The 19266-nt window shown below is 40.1% G+C and overlaps 1 protein-coding gene across 3 annotated transcripts in view; it reads left to right on the forward strand.

Annotated features, from left to right (window-relative positions):
- The window catches only part of lhx6b (LIM homeobox 6b), a 37700-nt gene that overhangs the window by 6917 nt on the left and 11517 nt on the right, over positions 1-19266 (forward strand). The window contains exon 1 of one of the 3 annotated variants that reach the window (XM_085786310.1): positions 18531-19249. The exons of 1 other annotated variant lie outside the window; for it this stretch is intronic. The gene's annotated coding sequence lies outside the window, so the exon portion shown is untranslated. Of the gene's footprint in view, positions 1-18530; positions 19250-19266 lie in introns of those variants that run through there. One more of the 3 variants, XM_085786311.1, reaches the window with a different exon arrangement.

Here is a 19266-nt window from a genome sequence, read left to right on the forward strand (position 1 = left end):
GCTTGTCTGCAGTGTCCACATGGAGATAAGTTAAATCTTGACCAAAACATGTTCAGCTAATTCTTTTCAACTTTGCAGACCTCTCTCCCTCTCTCTCTCTGAGGTTTCATATTATGTTACTGAACATGTTTTTGAAGTTAAAGCTGGTCAGCGTCAGAAAATAATTAACTTCATCATAAGTCATTTCTTAACAAGGGCCCCGTAATCCCGGTTAGTTTCCCAATCCCGTTTATCTCTCTGTCTCATATCTTTAATTTCCTCCTCCTCGTTTCGTTGACTTCATCCTTTCCGATTAAACGTCAGCAGCGATAGTTCATCTTGCCAACCAGAGGCCACAACAGCAGTGATAAGGTTTCTTTCTTTCCATAACCCGTCATCTTCAGGGGAGGGTACAGTTTGTGTCATGGTTCACATGCCAAAACCAAATGAGCTCAGCTTCTTGTCACTCTCAGACTAGATGGTGCTGTCTGCCAAAGTTTGCTCTGTTTATGTTACAGGGTGTGGAGCTTTGAGGCTTCAGGACAGAGTAAGAGATGATGATCCTACTGTCTCATGATCTTATAAATTACTCTCCAATTGACTCTATTTAAATAGAATAAAATGTTTAATTTTAGATTCTTCCTTATGCTTTGACAACAGCAATAATAATAACTCATTAATGCAAATTCCTTTCAACGTCAGTATTTTATTTGATGCACAATTAATATATATTGGCCTGGACACTCATGAAATCTACTGCAGTTTACTTTTCTAAATGACAGCCCTAATTATAATCTGAAGTATTGATACTAACTAGCAAAGATATGGAAAGCATTTTAAATATCATGAAGACACACTGAACAAATCTTTTTCTTCCCACATTGACAAATCACCATGTGGCGCAACACAAGGTTTACCTTTTTAGATAAATGTACCCATATACACAGTAAACCTCAAAAGCATATTCATATTTTATCATCCTAAATATTCACAGTGTTGGGACCAAAGTCAAACTTGAAGGAGTAAATGAGGAGCACTTGAATGCAGCACTAATTTTCACTCCTCCCACTCGAGCTTCCTGGGAACTGTAGGCCTGTCTCAAGTGCGAGGACAAAAAGCCATCCGTATTGCACTTACCGATACGTTTCACAAATGAATTTTGAAACATGCTCAGAACCATCTTCTACTTTCAGGTTTTTTTTTTCTTTTTCAGTGCTTTGCTTTTTCCTGGTGTTTATTCTTGAAGGTTCACCACCGTGGGCATCCATACATCACTCTTCACTGGATGTTCACTATACATTACCAACAGACCGAACCTCTGCAGCTTCAAACGGTAAAACTGTATTTGAATTACGATCTGTTTCCGAGACATGATTGATATGAAAAAGAATGGGACACATCAGGAACTAATTATCAAATCATCATTTCAAGTGCCTGAAAAGGACTCCCTATCTGCGCCGGGCTCGTAGACATGCCGCCGGTTGCCATGGTGCGGTTGGTGCAGGCTGCAAACCGAGGCTCAGTGCTTCTTCCTATATAGCATTCCTGGTAATTGAGATCAGATGCTCCCGCTCCTGAGTGGAACCTGGACTGAGAGTAACCTGGAAGCATTTATTTTATGGAGAAGATGTTTAGTTAAGCCGTGCTCCCGCTCTAAATGAGCCTCGGTCCCGGGCTCTGGTGATGAATACGATTGGTGAAAGCAGTGAAGGCTGGTTCCTGACTTCTTCCTTCCCCAGGATCGGGTTACAGATTAGCAGACTTCCTGTCCAGTTGTGGAACAGGCCAATCCAAATGACGGGGAGGCGATGGGCGTACAGGCGAGGGCATCATGTGTTAGCTCAGATGGGGTTTCTGACGGAGCCACACAGTGGTGGGTCCTCAAACGGCCCACCAGGCAGTTAAACCCGTTAGCAGCAGCGGGTTTGTGGAAGAAGACAGACCTCCTCAACTGGTGGTCCACCTATATACTGTAGGCTGTCAATCAGTTTATCAGGTGTATTAAGCACAAATAATTAAAACTGTTGTAGTCTAGTTCTGCTAATGCAGGTAATGTTCAGTTTTTATTGAAGAGTGGCCTTTCTATTATTCTGTCAACCCTATTTACATCAACACAGGAAGATTATGAATATGATAAACTGCAATAGAAATGAATGTTGGTTGTTGTATCAGTAAAAAAAACTGTCACAGAAGGAAGATTCATTGTAAGACTGTTGAATTAGCCTATTTTAGTTAAAAGTAGGTGTTCTTAATAAACTTCCAGGTGAGTGTAGACAACAATGGAGCGTCCATTCATGTCTTAACTGTACTTAAAGGTGTACAGAAATGGCCGTTTGTCCTGTTTGTTGCGCCGAGTTGTCACGAGTTGCCGCACGAGTTTACCCGAGTAAGGAAAATTAATTTGATTGGTCGTTATCGAGCGGGCGGGATATTCAAAGCTTGGGGCGAGACCGAGCTCGGTGTATGTGTGTTGTCTCAGACGTTTGATTGACTGATGACGGATCCAATATCAGTGGCTGGTGAATCGTGAGCAGGCTGACGTATAATCCGTGCGTCTGCATTACCCAATGCAAAAAAAAATTACCACTTTCATCCCGGATTTAATCAAAAATAGAATTTTGCACAAAGTTTTTTTTTGTTTTTTTGCCTTTATTTGATAGCACACAGTAGAGATAGACAGGAAAGGGGGAGGCAGAGAGAGGAGGAATGACATGCAGGAAAGGTCTGCCTGACGCGGGATTCGAACCGGGGACACCTGCGTTAAGGACTGTAGCCTCTACATGGGGCGGCCGCCTTAATCACTGCGCCACGCACCGCCCCGAATTTTGCACAAAGTTTGGCCTACATCGTCTGATAGATGAGTTATTACACTAATTTTATGACCCAGAGTGGGCTCAAATTCAATTTTCTTTTCTGTACAGCTTTAAAGCTGCACTTATTTATGTATTTTACACAAACAACACATTAATTGACTAATAACTAATGTGAAAGGTGACACAGATAATTATCACAAAAGGCCGTTGGCTGACCAAAACCAAAACTGTGAGGAAAATTGAATTGTGTTTTTATGTAACCAAAGCAGCAGGGAGCTCAGGTGTCATTGCCATGCTCCATCTGGCAGGGGGACTGCCAACGGAAATTAGCCTTTTGGCTATAATTGGGTGCATTTACATTTTATCTTTTTAAAATGTTCATTAATGTACACTGTCCCTCTCGAACAAATAAAGAAAGAAAGTTCATCATTGCACGTCTCATCCTGATGCCATATTGACCTTGTACAAAATACAGACATCCTAGCCTTGAGCAAAACCATAAAGTACATCTGCTAAATGCTACAGTGTGACTTAGCCAGTGATTTTAAATCAATCAATGTCTGTCATTAAAGTGTAACATCTCTCTCTCTCTCTGGTGTTACGCTGATTGTCTGGTATTGTCTGGGATCATCTGACTCTACTGCCACTGTTTTTTTTTTAGTAATTTTTACCTCATTGTGCTTTCACTTTTTTGTCTCTAATCTGCCAGCTGCAGCAGGTAGCTCAAAGCTGCCCATCCACCAACATGTTTTTATGCATTGTTTTAATGGTTTGGTTCAGTTGAGTACTTTTTTTTAATTGTCAGAATCTCTTCTGAAATTCTTCTTGCGTCAAAGACACTTGTTCCTCGTAACAAAAAACATTACAAAATATAACACCAAACAAACATCAAACAAAATATCACACCAGACGATGACAAAAAAAAAGGTTTCAGGTTGCTATTGGACTGTACAATCACATATTTTGGCGATAAGATACACACATAAATGGGTGCGTCGTATAGCTCACTGGGTTAAGCAGGCGCCCCATATACAGAGGCTATAGTCCCTCGGCAAAAAGCCCCAAGAAAATATATTTTAAAAAAAAGAAAACACACATAAATGAACAGCATGTCACAGCAACATCCTCATCGCAGTAATAAAAACATAATCTAATATAAATAGATATGCTACAGTCCATGTTATTATATACTTGCTAAATTATTTTTGCATTGCTTGTTTTGCTAAAGTAAAAACTTTAAACATTTCTACTACAACTGCATACACCACATGTTTTCATGTAATCTGAGCTTGACTACATTACAGTACTGTAGATTACAGTTACCTTGTCCACACATCGCACTAAGAGCAGGGTTTAGGAGTTCACAGTCCTCTGACATTAAAGTAGATGCTGCAAATGATCCCAGGTCCATGGGAGGAGCCAAACTCCTGGACTCATTCATCAGCTGTCAGGGAGCTGCCACAGTTCACCGTAGAAAAACACAGAGTCCCCTCACTGTAATGTCGTCACTCTGCTCACACACACACACACACACCACATTTTTAGTGGTTCGAGAGTGTTGGGTCCAGAACCTCAAATGTTAAGGTTGCATGAAACACAAACACAGGTTGCATTCGTGAGCTGAATATCTGTCAACATCTGTCACCAACTGAATATTGCAATATTGCGATCATAATGTGCCACTGGTGTCTTTGCACACTCTGCCTTATCACACGCTCTGGTACAATATGGTGAGGGGATACTTATCAAAACAAACACTGAGGGAGTCCTTGCTGGTGCTCCAGGTTATAGATCCTTTCCAGTGCTCTTTGCTAAAACACCCCGCTCTGTTTCCTGTCCCACCTTCCACACTTCCCCCCTCGCTGAGCGGAGAGCGGAGAGCGAGCGAGCGTGCCCGGCACCCAGCCACCTTTCCTTGACACCGCTCGGCTCTCTCTGCTCTCCACTCAGGAGCTGCTAGGATCAACACGGCAGCAGGATATTGCAGTCGGCATCAAACTAAACACACAATGCGTCCTGCACAAGTAATCTCTACGTTGAGCCTATTTGATGTGACAGTTTAAACACTTGAACTCGGCGCTGGCCTGTCGAAGGGGGGAGGTGGGGTTGGTGTTGGTGGAAGCTGGGTGGGCTGCGGTGCTGCTGACCCAAAGGGTTTTCTGTGATTAGGAGCCCCGTTCACCTCTGATTGCTCTGGGTCAGCGCAGGTGAGCGCAAGTGGTCGGAAGGAAGTAATTTTCCTTCTGGAGCTGGTTACCTGATTGGGTAAGTAGCTGATCTCTGACACTGACCCGAGTCCTCCAACATATCAAGAGCTGAGGCGAAGCGCTGGACCCTGATCAGAGACCAGACCGGGGCTAAATTAAATTACACAGAGCTATAACAATATGCTCAGCTCATGAAACTGAATCTTGTATGTATTACTCTCATCTTTTTGCTGTTACACAGATTGCTGTGAAATCGTTTAGGCAACAGGAAATGTCTTTTTTTAAACCAACTTTATTCTTCTTTTTCTGATGTTGCTTATTTTTGTTTCGCAACAAATTTTCAATGAGGCACAGATACACAGATTTCAAACATTGTCCGAGAGTACACCCCTGGGCCGTAACACTAAAATGTGAGTTAATCATAAATCCTCTCCGTTTAATAAGAATTAAGCCAAGAAATAAAAGGTTTGACCAATTAAACTATAATAAAGGTTAATTGTAAAGAAGCTACTTGTATCTTGCTATTGCTGCAAAGCCAACGTAAACATTAGCAGCTGTTTACCCATCAGACTTCATCAGACTGTCCCAGAAGAAATTTTCTAATAGTCACTCACTCCCGTGCTGCTCAAAGGATGCATGATAATGTCTTTTAAATGCAACAATGGCTTAAGCTCTTCCTGCTAAAAGCCAACTACAACAAGAGTCAGTACACCCTTCATTATCTTTTTTAATATTTTATATATCTGTATTTATTCGTGATGACAGAATCGATCCTCCTTGGCAGGGACGATGCCAGTCTGACACAAATCTGTGGAGAGATGCTTCGTCTTCTCCTTCACAGATTATTTTCTTTCAGTTGATCCGTCCTCTGGATTGGATTTGTTGCTTTACCTTCTTCTCATTGTCAAGTTGGAAAAAATGCCTCTCCTGCCAAGTTTCTTCAGATTGGGAGTCATCTTCTCATTCAGGACTTGGACATACAAATAGTGACGCCATTGGTACTCATGCAGCACCATCGTTTCATGGTTGGCACTGTTCAGTGATAGTCCTGGCTGGGTCCACTTCAAACACACTGGACTTCATCCGATCCAAGGAAATTTATTTCGTTTTTATCTGACTAAAGAATGTGCTGCCAATATCCATTAGGTCTCTTTGGGAAAGCTTGTTCTTAAAGTTTTGTGCCTGTTGTGAGCAATTGTTTCTTTCTTAAAGAGGAACTACGCAAGTCTGGTTACTTTTCCACTGTTTTGCTAACCCTCCGCATGGCCATGTGCATTTGTTCACAACGAAACTGGTGAAAAATCAATACATAGAGCTGTGGATAACGTTCTATAACATATACAATGTTACAAAGTGTGTATTTGTCTAGTCTTAACTGTCACAAACAAAGGATTGCGGGTTATGGAGAGACGACAGCTGGGACACCGGGGCGGCGACCGAGTAACTACACTGATGTTGGTTTTTTCAGCCATGAGGCGCCAGGTGGAAGGCAGAGAGCCTCCGTTCTCACTCGTAACAAGTCACAAGTCATGTAGTTAACTATCACAATTACTCCAGAGGTTTTTAATTAAGGTAAAAATGTAGCATAGTCACAGGAAAAATCCTGTTGATGGTGACTTCATGTAATGTCTGTTTTTCATGGCAAGGTTGTGTCAAGGATGACCTTCTGTTGTTGGTAGTATGGTTCTTCCTATACCTCTTATAGCTCATGTTCAGGAACTTAGTGATGCTGTTGTACCTTGTGTTTTCTTTATGAAGTCTCACAGTCTGGTTTCTTACTTGTTTGGGCAGGTTTATTTATCACATGGAGCCATGTTGCCTCAGTCAGACCCAGGCCAACACTAAGAAGCTGTGGTCTTCACAGGTTAATTTATAACTGTGCTTATGCTACAGTATGGTATTTAGCCTTCACTGGAAACCGCAGGTGCACTTGAGGCTGCACTCATGTCTAACCTTTTTGCTATTTAAGCTCAAATCCCCTACACTTCAGTTTTGAGTCATTTAACATTTTAGTGATCTTGCGCAGGACTGTTCTCAGAGGATAAGAAATAATGCGCTACTCAAAGAAAGTCTCCGCTGGGAGGTTGGAGGTCAGATCTGGGATCCTAAAGCTGGTGGAGTTTCAATATCTCCCCAATGGATTGTCCAACTTTTTGCCTGCAAGAGAAACTCCAACAACTTTTAACTCTGTCATCAAAAACAGACTAACAGACTTTGGAATAGACTTTTTATTCCTTAACTTCATCTGAGGTACTGCTTCTTTATAAAGGTGTCCAATAATGATGATGTGGTTTTTCTTCATGCCTGTGATTCTTCTAACCAGCTACAGGAGCTGAAATGTCATTTTTTATTCCCCTAATGCAGACAGTCAAAATCTGCGATAACCCCTCACACAGAAAGCTCCTTTAGCGCCATAGAAAACATTATACAACTGTTTTTATGGATGAGGAGTAGCCCTCATGTCAGTAAAGGATTGTGGGTTATGGAGAGACGACAGCTGGGACACCGGGGCGGCGACCGAGTAACTACACTGATGATGGTTTTTTCAGCCATGAGGCGCCAGGTGGAAGGCAGAGAGCCTCCGTTCTCACTCGTAACAAGTCACAAGTCATGTAGTTAACTATCACAATTACTCCAGAGGTTTTTAATTAAGGTAAAAATGTAGCATAGCCACAGGAAAAATCCTGTGGTGATGGTGACTTCATGTAATGTCTGTTTTTCATGGCAAGTTCAATAACAAGTTGATCTGAGGTACTGCTTCTTTATAAAGGTGTCCAATAATGATGATGTGGTTTTTCTTCATGCCTGTGATTCTTCTAACCAGCTGCAGAAGCTGAAATGTCATTTTTTATTCCCCTAATGCAGACAGTCAAAATCTGCGATAACCCCTCACACAGAAAGCTCCTTTAGCGCCATAGAAAACATTATACAACTGTTTTTATAGGATGAGGAGTAGCCCTCATGTCAGTAAAGTGAAATTCATACATGTGATAAATCAGTGACCCCTTTGATGTTTCCAGAAAAAGAAATGAGACAAAGATGACAAGCAGACACGGAATAAAAAAGCAGGGCGGGTCGCTGAATGAATCATATATGCAGCGTATAATGGCTGTTGCATTCACCAGATCCAAAGCTTATTGAGCAGATATCAGACTATTTTCATTGTCGGTTAATCTTCGGATTATTTTTTGTCTATGAAATATGAGGAAAAAAGGGGGAAATACTTGTTAACATTTCCCACAGCCCAGGGGGATTTGTTCAAATGGCTTGTTTTATGTTGCCCAACACTTCAAAAACCCAGATATTTGGTTTATTATCAGATGTGTCTAACAATAGCGTCACATTTTCATATTTGAGGACCCCAAACCAGCGAATGTTTGGCGTTTTTGCTTAAAAAATGGCTGAAATAATGAATCGAATGAGTGAAATGATTTCTTTTATTTTTGTTTACTTTTGGATAACGGATGAATCGACTACTCGCTGCAGCTTTGATGTGTAGTTAGACGGAAAACCACCAGGACACTTCCAGCCAAATGAAACTTTCCACACGTTAATGGGTCGAGCTGAAAAAGTGTGTTTGATGAATTTTTATGACCGTTCTCTTGGTTTGTGTTTGTTTCATTCTTTCTTCTGCTTTTGTAAACTATGTGTTTTTCTCTCTTTTGTTTGAAAAAGACAAATTTGGTATTAGTTTATTGCAGAAATCCTGCATGTGGGGTAAATGTTTACTTCTCCGTCTGATAAATAAATCCATACAGAGAAATATAGACTAAACGAAGGGTTCAGAGAAGCTGCTGTTTGTGGTTAAAAAATAAAAAAGCTACTCTCTAACAACTAATGCATGTTTTTTCTCCTTATGAACAAGAAGCATTGCAAAAAATGGATTCAGTAGTTTCAGCAGGAACCAGTATCGCTATGTTGGGTTTGGGATAATCCTGAAACATCAGTGTTTGGAAGTTGTCTCTTTTGATGTGGTAAAAACAAAGATGCATTTTAAGGAGACACTTAATTTTACAGCGCTCACTGGCCGGTAGAAAGGGTTTTGTACTTTCACCCAGTAGAGCAAAACACATCAGCTCTCTCTTCCTCCGTCCTCCAGTGGAATTGATCAGCTGCTTCCTGGCTGTAAATAAAGAGGCATACTGTAATCCACTTGATAAATATCAAGCAGAATACGGCAATCAGCTGAAAGCAATTTGCATGTCTGTGCTCAAGCCAGCGGCTCGTGATTTTCTCTCCTGTCATCTATCATAGACCACACGCTTGGGCCAAAATACACAATACCCCCAAATTGCTGTCATATGGAGTGCAAGCCCTGAAAAAAGCCCTTCATTTTTCTTTGTCTGTACTTCAAATAAACTTGTATTTGTTAAATAACTGGAGAGTTTTTTTCTCTCCGATGCAAGTTTTCAGAGAGAGAGGGATGGTGTAATGTGCCATTTCCTTTGTTTGTTGAAAGCTTGGCTGCAGGACTGTAATCTAGATGGGTTTGATCTCAGAGTAGATGCAGCCTGTTGAATGTTGGACGGTGCTGGATGGTGAGTCTTCAAACATCAAACTGATTCTCCAACAAGCTCCCATAGGCAAACACTCACTGACTCAGATTTTCTTGTATTATTCATGTGCTTCACTTCACTTCCTCGGCAGTTGCTCCCTCTGTAAGATCTCACATTTGTATGCACACATCGTAAGGATTTAAATAAATATTTGGTGGACACTTGTTTTCGTCTGACCTTCCCCCGCTGCCCTGTCAGATGAGCTCGAGTACCTCTTCATCAGCACCATATGTTCCAACTATATCCTTATTTGCATTAGTAATTCTTTCGTACAATTGAGTTCACAGCTTTTGTGGTCCTGGTCAAATGTGCATGTGTGCTGTGCTGCTACTGCTAACACTGAGACTGGATGAGTCAGGCATTTAGCCATAAAGTAAAGTCATCATCATCTGTTAATACATTAGTGATACATTTAAATTTGGTTGTTTATTCATCGCTTTCAATAATGTCATCATTTAATTTGGTCATTAGGAGACTGTTTATATTCGTTTAGCTAGCTTGAACTTCATTGGTTTTTTAGCTATTTCAGCAATTTATTCTTTACTTTTAGCTAACATAGTTTACTTCTAGCTAACTATCTGACTGTTTTTCTTAACTATCTCAACTCTTAATAACTGTAGTGAGTGACCCTTCTCTTTCTAACCCCCCCCCCAAAAAACAAGCGACCATGGTGGCTGGTCAGTGGTGGTTTGATGACGTGTGCTTGTGTAAAATAAAGTAAGCATCCAAACAAAGTTTACACAGAAAACCAATATTTATTCTTGTTACTTTCTATTGTTAAAACTAAACAAAAATCCAAGTTCTGTGTAATTTCCAATACAAACCAGTACCACCTTTACTTAAACACGGCAGAAAAAAAAACGGTGTGCTTCCGATCAGCAACACCTGGCACTGATCGCCTGCCATATCCAAATAGCCCTCGCACCCCCTGTGCATTGCCTCACTTCCTGCCTCTTGGGAAGCTCATAAATAATAAACATGAGCACAATAATAGCTCTTACAATAGCTTTTATCAATTTAAGTTTACTTTTGGATAGTTGGGAATTGGTTTGAGAGACAGCTTTACAGGCCAGGTAAATCAACAGCTGCCTGCAACAATGGATGTTTTGAGGCCCTGTTCTCACACCGGCTGGTCTCAGATCCATCTTATCTCAAACATCTAACTGTGTTCACATGGACCACAGAGGTTCTACAGAAACAAGATAAGGCCTCGGTGTTACGTTTAGGGGCTCGCTCCACCCTTCTCCAAACATTTTCTTCCAGCCGACATGCCAAGCAGAGCATCAGTCATCACTGTAACGTGGCTTTGTGCTGGCTCTCTGTAACATGCGACCTCTGGGGGAAATGAATCACGCACATACGTACAGTTTGTCTCCGCTTTGCCCAAACTGCAGAGAAGATGTGGCTGTTAATGTTTAACCTCATAATGTCATCATCATAAACACCTTTATTGATTTAATCAACCTTGAACATACAGACAAACATTGTTATATGGGAAGAAGCAATGCAAGAAATATAATATAGCTCGGTGAACTTAGGCCGAACACAACAGATGTCTTGTATAAGATTGTATGCACTGATATATGAGTGCAACAGTGTGTGTGCACTGCAAACAGATGACAAGTGAATCAATTCAAAACACATTCAATGTTCACATCTCTGTTGCTACAGTTCAGAGAGAAGCTCTGTATAACAAAGTTTGGATTTAGGTGACGAATGCGCCTTTTGTGGTTTTTCTAGCTCTGTGTGTATCTTACTGTGAAATCGACAATGTCAGAAAGACTAATGATGTTTGATTTGGAGTAATGCATTAGATTTTACTGTAGTGAATATATGGTACACATGCAAAAATATCAGGTATTGTTCCAACATAAGCAATGGTTTTAAGAAAAATCATTAATCATGTCATGTTAACGAGATCGCTGTGTCCAATAGCCGCTGGAAATTTTGTTCCAATTGGAAAAACATGATTGGGTTTTATTTTATTAAGAGATTAACACTCCAAACGAAGCTAATCTACATCATCAGAACAAGGTGGGTGTGGTTTCAGTGGATTTCATGGACACTGACCAGGCAGCATAAACAAACAACCACACCAATGCCATCCAGTTCTGGTTGCAAAATCCTAATTGGGGCACAGAAAATATGTGACATAAACTTTGTGAGTCACACCCACTTTAAACCAGTGGAAAGACCACAGGAAAAAAAAAACTCTCCTGTGAAATAACCAAAACGGGTCAACGTTTGGCAGAAAATACCACATCACTCAGAGTAAAATGGCGGCTGAGGGGGAAAAAAAGGAGGTTTCCAGAGTCTTTAATCATGAGAGAATGAGTCTGATATTTCAAGATGGGAAGATAATTACTGTGTGATTTCCATAGACAATTGTATAATTAACATTTGCAACCACAGCAGCTTCTTGGCTATCAGACTTCTCATACAAAAGGATCCAGTGGAGGTCGAGAAGACAGATGGCCAAAGCCAGCACATATCTTGATTAGAAGAGCCATAAAACCATAAGATCCATCTAATACACTGAGTGCATTCAGGCTCATTTGAATGAGATTACCTACTTTTTTATTGATTAGATTTCTAGGGATGTCACGGTTGGTTGATTTCAGGATTCACTGCGGTATTAAACACCACGGTTAATTAATCATGAAGATTCCTCAATACCGACACTTTCCAAAAAAGATAAACACATACGGTACGTAACGTATAGGCAGATCAGCACAACTCACAGGGAACAAAAACAAACTTGCACAACAACCACGTGTTACTGGTTGTTTAACTTTGTTTTCGTTCAGTGCGATTATCTCCTCAAAACAAATGTATGAAGTCAATGACAGCCTGTAAAACGCTGCAATAAAGTAACAGCCAAAGGAGGAAATACGTCGGGAAAAAAAGTGTATATAATCAATAATAATAAAAATAATAATAATAAACTTTATTTGTAGAGCACCTTTCATGCACAAGTGCAGCCCAAAGTGCTTGAACAACACAATCTCAGAAACAAGAACAAGAACAAGAACAGCAGTTAAAAACAGTTAACAAAACTAAAAAACTAACACTTTAAAAAAGTAATATAAAATCAACCCATATTACAGTAAAAGCCAAATTAAAAAGATGGGTTTTCAATTTCTTTGCAAAGGAGCCTTCCATTCTTAGATCTAAAGGGGGGGTATTCCAAAGTTTAGGGCCATAAAAACAAAAAGCAGCTTCACCGGTTCTCTTGTGGGACACCTTGGGCACAACTAAAAGACAGGCAGTGGAAGATCTAAGAGTTCTTGATGGGGCATAAGAAGAAAGGCATTCGTTAATATAAAATGGTGCTAGGTTATTTAAAGCTTTAAGCAGAACTTTAAAATCAATCCGAAAAGAAACAGGCAACCAATGCAATGATGCAAGCTGAGGACTAATGTGATCTCTTTTTCTTGTATTGGTTAAAATCCTGGCTGCAATAATATTTTGACTATATATTTGATTTCACACATTCATGGTGTCGTGAAATTGTAAGAGTAAGATCATTGTAATACTGTGATTATTTCAGTGATAATAATCGTACCAAGAAGTTCTATCATCATACGTGTGACATCAATACATTGATCTTGCTGATTGCTAGCTGCTAATGGGAAGGTAACAGAGAAACATAAGCAGAGGGTGGTCATTGAAAATAACTTACTACACTGCATTAACAGCAGGAGGTTCATAGGCCTGGCTTTAACCCCTAACCTTGGTGAGTGGAGGCCTTTGTGTTACACAGGCATTGTTATTCAGTTGTGACAAAAGCACTCCACCTTAATGCCGGTTGTTTTCCAACATTCAGCACTGTAAATAAGATCCTGCCCTCATGTGAACCCCTCTGCACCTCCACAACGTACGTCATGCATTGTCGACATACCAGCCATCAAAGTGTCCACTGGGGCTCATTGGATGGGTCTAATAGCTTTTGCATGTGCTGCACAGTTTTGTTTTTATTGTGGCAGTGCGCTGGCCGCTTATTGTTAGCGCGGCTCGTAGACAGCTGTGCGTAAAGGAAGGAGGGCGGGGCCTCGCGCCGGATAAAGAGCTCACATACAAACACGTGCCACGGCCATACTGTGACTTTCACACATCCACGGAGCTGGGCAGGATGCAAGAGGTGACCCATCCTCAGATATTACACCATTGTCAACGGGCTTTTTTGCACGCTGCCAAATCTACAGAGAGGAAATTCAGTAAGGCTGACGTACAGACAGGGGGGCAGGTTTACAAACGCGTGACAATACGTAGACGTATAAAAGCCTCTTCTCTAAAATGACTACGTGACGGCTCTGCATCTCGTTGTTAGGGTTCAACATTTTGCATCTTTTTGAGGTCATTTCATCTCTTTCACTTATCTCTTTATCTCCGGAGGTCCTTTCATTTTCTTGTTGTGTTGTCAACTCTCCAAAAAGAGGTTTTAACGATTGCTTAATAAAGAGGCTCTGATGTTAATTACCCAACTATCTGTCCCCTTCTCATTAGTAGGAGGAGGTCTGCACCACCTCTAGTCCCACCTCACCTCTGGGCACAGGAAATGAGACATCACACATGTGTTCATCCATGTGCAATGGATAAAAATGTCTTTATTTATTTATTTATTTTTTGTTCATTGATTAAATAAATAAATAAATGAACTTTCAGTCTTGACCTCGGAAATGCCATTCACTCCAATCAGAGTCCACTTTCTCACTTGCTCTGGAGCTTTTGATGGTATCACACAGTCTTCATCAGATTACTCCGCCATTATTCCAATGGTAATAGTCAATGGAGAGTAATGGGACAGCTAGTGATGAATTAGTAAATGTCCTCTGATGACGATGGTTGCAGCAATTTCCACAAACATGCAACTACGTGGACATTTGGCTATAGAGATGTTTCTGTCAAGCTGATTTGGAAAAAGTAGAGTTGGGGGTGCATACACCAGATTTGATCATTAATATCCAGATACTAAACTGTGCAGTAAGTTCTATTTATTCATTTATGTCTTAAGAAACTGTAAAATTAAAGGGATAGTTCACCCAAAATTCAAATTTCACTCATTATCTACTCACCCTCAAGTCGACTAAGGGCTGGGAGAATTTTCAGAGTCCTCCGTGCCTTCTCTGAGTTACGAGGGGGTCCACGCAGCAGTATTTGTCCATAATGGTTGTGAATGGTGCTCACTTTTCTTCATTCAAAAATAAGCAATTAAATACGCTTTAAGGGGTTTAGGGGTTTGGACAGTGTACAACCATCTAGAGAAATGAAAATATATTTGCTACTTGTCATTTTTAAATCAAACAAAGATCCAAAACACATTGGATTACATCTTAGGAAACTCACTCTCTCTGAAACGCTGGCGTTGTGGGTGTCAGTATAGAACTAAACCAGTGACAAACTGGTCAGAAACCAGTCTAAGTGGTCGAAAACCTTCACTCTTACTAATCATCACTTAAAGAGTCTGGATAATGGAGGTGAAATGACGCTCTTCCCTCCTTAAAGTCCTGCTGCATCTTGACCAGCTCCCACTTCCAGTCGACCTCTGCTCCATCTGGTAATTACAGTTAATGCACAGAGCCGCTGAAGTGCATTACACTGACAAAGCAGAGAGGCAGAGACAATGTAATTCTGCTGTTACGAATGCTTTTTATGGGATCAATAAGTAATAAAGTGTCATTGATTTCATGGAAACCTTCACTTTAAGTCGTTTTATTCCCTCTCTGTGTGTGTGAGTGGGCGGTTGTGGTGTGTGGTGGTAGGTGTGTGGACTGCAGCACAAAAAACCCACAATAACTGGAGTAAAGAGGATTGAGACGTCTCTGTCGTCCAAACAGAGGAGCTCATCAGTTACTGAGCAGTTTGGCTTTTAAATCATCATAACCAATAAAACATGGAATAGACTGTAATCTAAGTTTTTCCTCTTCATGAACTTTCAAGTTATTGCTATCCAAGATTCGCCCTTTTGCTTCGCTAAAAGATTTAGGACTTTATTGCCATTTCAACGCAGTTAATAGGAGTTTGCTTTGGTGGCTTCAGTGTAAGAGGAAAACTAAACAGAAACATACTAAACGTAACCACACTGAGACATAAAACAAGTGATAAAAACATAAAGTGACCGCAGCCAAACAATAAAACTTTTATTAATCAAAACAAGCGCTCCCACAAGAGGCACACAGCAGTAAGTATGGAAAACAAAAGTTTAAAGGCTAAGGAACTTTTCTTTATTTTTATATATAAGTCATTTTGGATGATTTAAAGGGTGTTTAAAATAAACTTAATGTTTCTATGTCAAACGTTGATGTTGAAATGTCAGATTCATGGCCCAGATTTAGTAATTGGTACCATTGTGTAATAATAACTGCCTCACATGTAAAACAGTTGTTTCTGGTTGTTTCGAAAAGGTTCAGGACACTGAAGTCGTGCAAATCCGATTCAGCGAGCTGTTCTTTGACCCTGAGGAGACGTCTTCGCTCCGTGAGTTTGATTCATTTACATCAGAGGAAAAGCTGCTGACATTCAATCACTGTTCAATATTGTCTCTGATCGGTTGCCAGTTTGGCCCCGATACGACCTGTTCCTGTTCTATTCAATTTCCTGTGAATCAAAACCACGGGCTGAAGAAGATGTTTGGAGATGTGTTTTTGTGTGTGTGTGTCTGTGTGTTTGTTTCCTTGTTGGCTGAGATTTCTTAGACGCAGGACACTAACATGACAACAAACACACAGGACTCATCAGTCAAGGATAATAAACTTTTCTTTTTTTTTTTAAGGAAGTTTAAGGCACCGACCGAGACGATACAAGGGTCTTTGTTCCCTGAGATCTGAGTTCTATCAAAGAGGGGAAACCGGACAAATACATTTGCATTCACAATAAACAGATTTAAAAAAACGACAGCATGCGCCACAACTTTAATGTCCACGCTGCTCCAGCTGAACGTTGACGTCACGGCCCAGCGCTCAAGCGATTGGCTGATTTTTACTATCAATCAACTGAAACCCAGTTCCTTATAAACAGGATGTGCTTGGTTTTATCCACGTGTCACTGTGTCGTTAATGGGAAATGAAGCTGGAGGCACGTTCACTGAATTAGTCAGTTTTTTTTCTCAACCCCCATTAAATCTGAAAATTTGTCATAAAGTTTGATTATTATTATTTATCTATTAAGGTGCACAAGAAATCATGGTAACACTTTATTTGACGCCTGTATCTATAATGCATTATAACCACACTTATAATGAGTTATAATGCAGTTATAGCACTGTATAGCTATAGTTATAAACACTCATAAATGATCATAGTGCTTTATAATAATCATAACACACTATAAAGCATTTTATCATGACTTATAAGGTCAGGTATTATACGTTATAACTGTTAGTACCTCTCTGACAATGCCCACATCGATAATGCATTATAAATATAGTTATAATTGGCTTATAAACATGTAAACTGTCATTATAAACACTCATAAATTATCATAAGGCTTTATAACAATAAGCATAACACATCATAGAGCATTTTGTAATGGCTTATAAGGTCAAGTATTACTGTATAATAACGTTATAATGCTCTATAATGTGTTATTCTTATTGTTATAAAGCCTTATGATAATTTGTGAGTGTTTATAATAATAGTTATACACGTTTATAAGCCAATTATAACACATAACTATATTTATAATGCATTATCGATGTGGGCAAGTTAGTGAGTTACTAACAATTACGTCTTATAAACCTGACCTTATATATGTCATGATAAAATGCTTTATATTGTGTTATGATTATTGTTATAAAGAATTATGATCATTTATGAATGTTTATAACTTTAGTTATACAGTGCTATAACTGCAATATAACTCATTATAAGAATATGGTTATAATGCATTATAGAGATAGGCGTCAAAGTGTTACAGAAATCATGACACTGGTCAGTTGTGTTCACCACTGATTACTTTGCGTGTATTGTTTATCATATTGATCTACTCTCTGCACTTTTATGTGGTGATATGTTCATATTTATAGGTAATTTTTTTATATACATATGATGGCTCATGAAGTGTAAAGTCCTTTTAGATTCTGTTGTTTTACACGATGAGCTTGCTGTTGTGTTTTTCTTTGTCTAAACCTGCCTAGAGACAACACATGCAAACGAGCTATTATTAACTCTGGTGGTGCAATTGGATTTAATTATGTGCTGCCTTCATAGAAATAAACTATAAAAGATATAAATGAATAACATCTCAGTTGTGTATTTTACAACATTTTCTCTCCATATACATATAAGCCATATAAACTTTTCATATTATTCTTAATCTATAAAAATACAGGTTATGTTCTGGGACTAATGTAGAAAAAAAAGTAAATCCTTCTGAGTGAGTGTAGTTTGAAGACAGACTATGATGATAATTGTCCGGTTGTGAGTTCAAAATCATCCAAACTTCACACAATAAATGTTCTTTAAAATTAGATAATTAGCTTTAAATAGCATCTTAAAGCCTCCATAGCTCTACAATCAGCAGTGAAGTGGTCCCACTTGAACAGATGGACTCTGGCCTCCATCGTCCTCAGAGCTTCAGGAGAAGTTTTCAGAGTTCAGTGTTCCAGTTGTTTTCAGACTTTTATGATGTTTATGTTTGTGTTTTTTCTTTTCTTCTGGTGATGAGGCAGCAGAACAAGCAGAGGTGAAGCCGGTACCAGTGCTTCTGCTGCACGATCCAGTGGGCAGCAGCATCACATCCTGTGTGTGTGTGTGTGTGTGTGTGTGTGTGTGTGTGTGTGTGTGTGTGTGTGTGTGTGTGTGTGTGTGTGTGTGTGTGTGTGTGTGTGTGTGTGTGTGTGTGTGTGTGTGTGTGTGTGTGTGTGTGTGTGTGTGTGTGTGTGTGTGTGTGTGTGTGTGTGTGTGTGATAGAGAGAGAGAGAAACTGAACTGGGTGTAAACTTCTGAGCGTCGAGGCGGGGAGGAGAAAAAACCACAGGGAGGGTGGTGCTGCTGGTGCAACTGGTTTGATTCCCAGTTCCTCCAAAGTTTAATCAAGTTGGATTATTTTGTAGAGAGCGAAAGAGAAGGAGGAGAAGAAAGAAGAAGAAGAGTGTTTCTGGGAGGAAAGCCTGCACAAACAACCATGTCCACCGGAATTATTTGGATATTCTCCCTCTGATGTCCCGCACAAACTTTCACCGGACGATGTTTTCGCTGCTCCTCTCTCCGTGTATGATGATGATGATGATGATGATGATGACGACGGAGTAGCCTACTACTATATGTTTTTCTTATTCCCATAGGGGCCCTCTCGTCTTGTTTCACTGCCTCCCAATATTTATACCCTAGCTGGCAATTAACATATCTTACATTCCGGCTCATTTCGACAAAATGAAGGACAACACGGAGTCCGGATTGCCACCCAAACGCAGATTTTTTGGCAGTTTATGAATGCAGCTGTAATCACCCAGGGGAGCCTCGAGTACTTAAATGGGTCCATCATGAGAAAAAGACAATCAAGCTCCTTTATTCCTCAAGATCAGCTGCAGTTTCTGCACATTGTCTGTTATGAATAGACTGATCTCCAGTTGAGCCTCTTCACTTTGGAGATTTTTCGATTTTCGATTATACAGCTATTGAAATTAGGATGCGCCGCTTTTTTTCTCCCCCCCTCTCTTGGCTTGGTGGCTCGGTTGCCTTTTCTTGATTGACAGGTGAAATTGACACTCGT

The sequence above is a fragment of the Trachurus japonicus genome, chromosome 9 (genome assembly GCF_045865225.1).
Source record: "Trachurus japonicus isolate A0001 chromosome 9, Traja_1.0".
Lineage (NCBI taxonomy): Eukaryota > Metazoa > Chordata > Actinopteri > Carangiformes > Carangidae > Trachurus > Trachurus japonicus.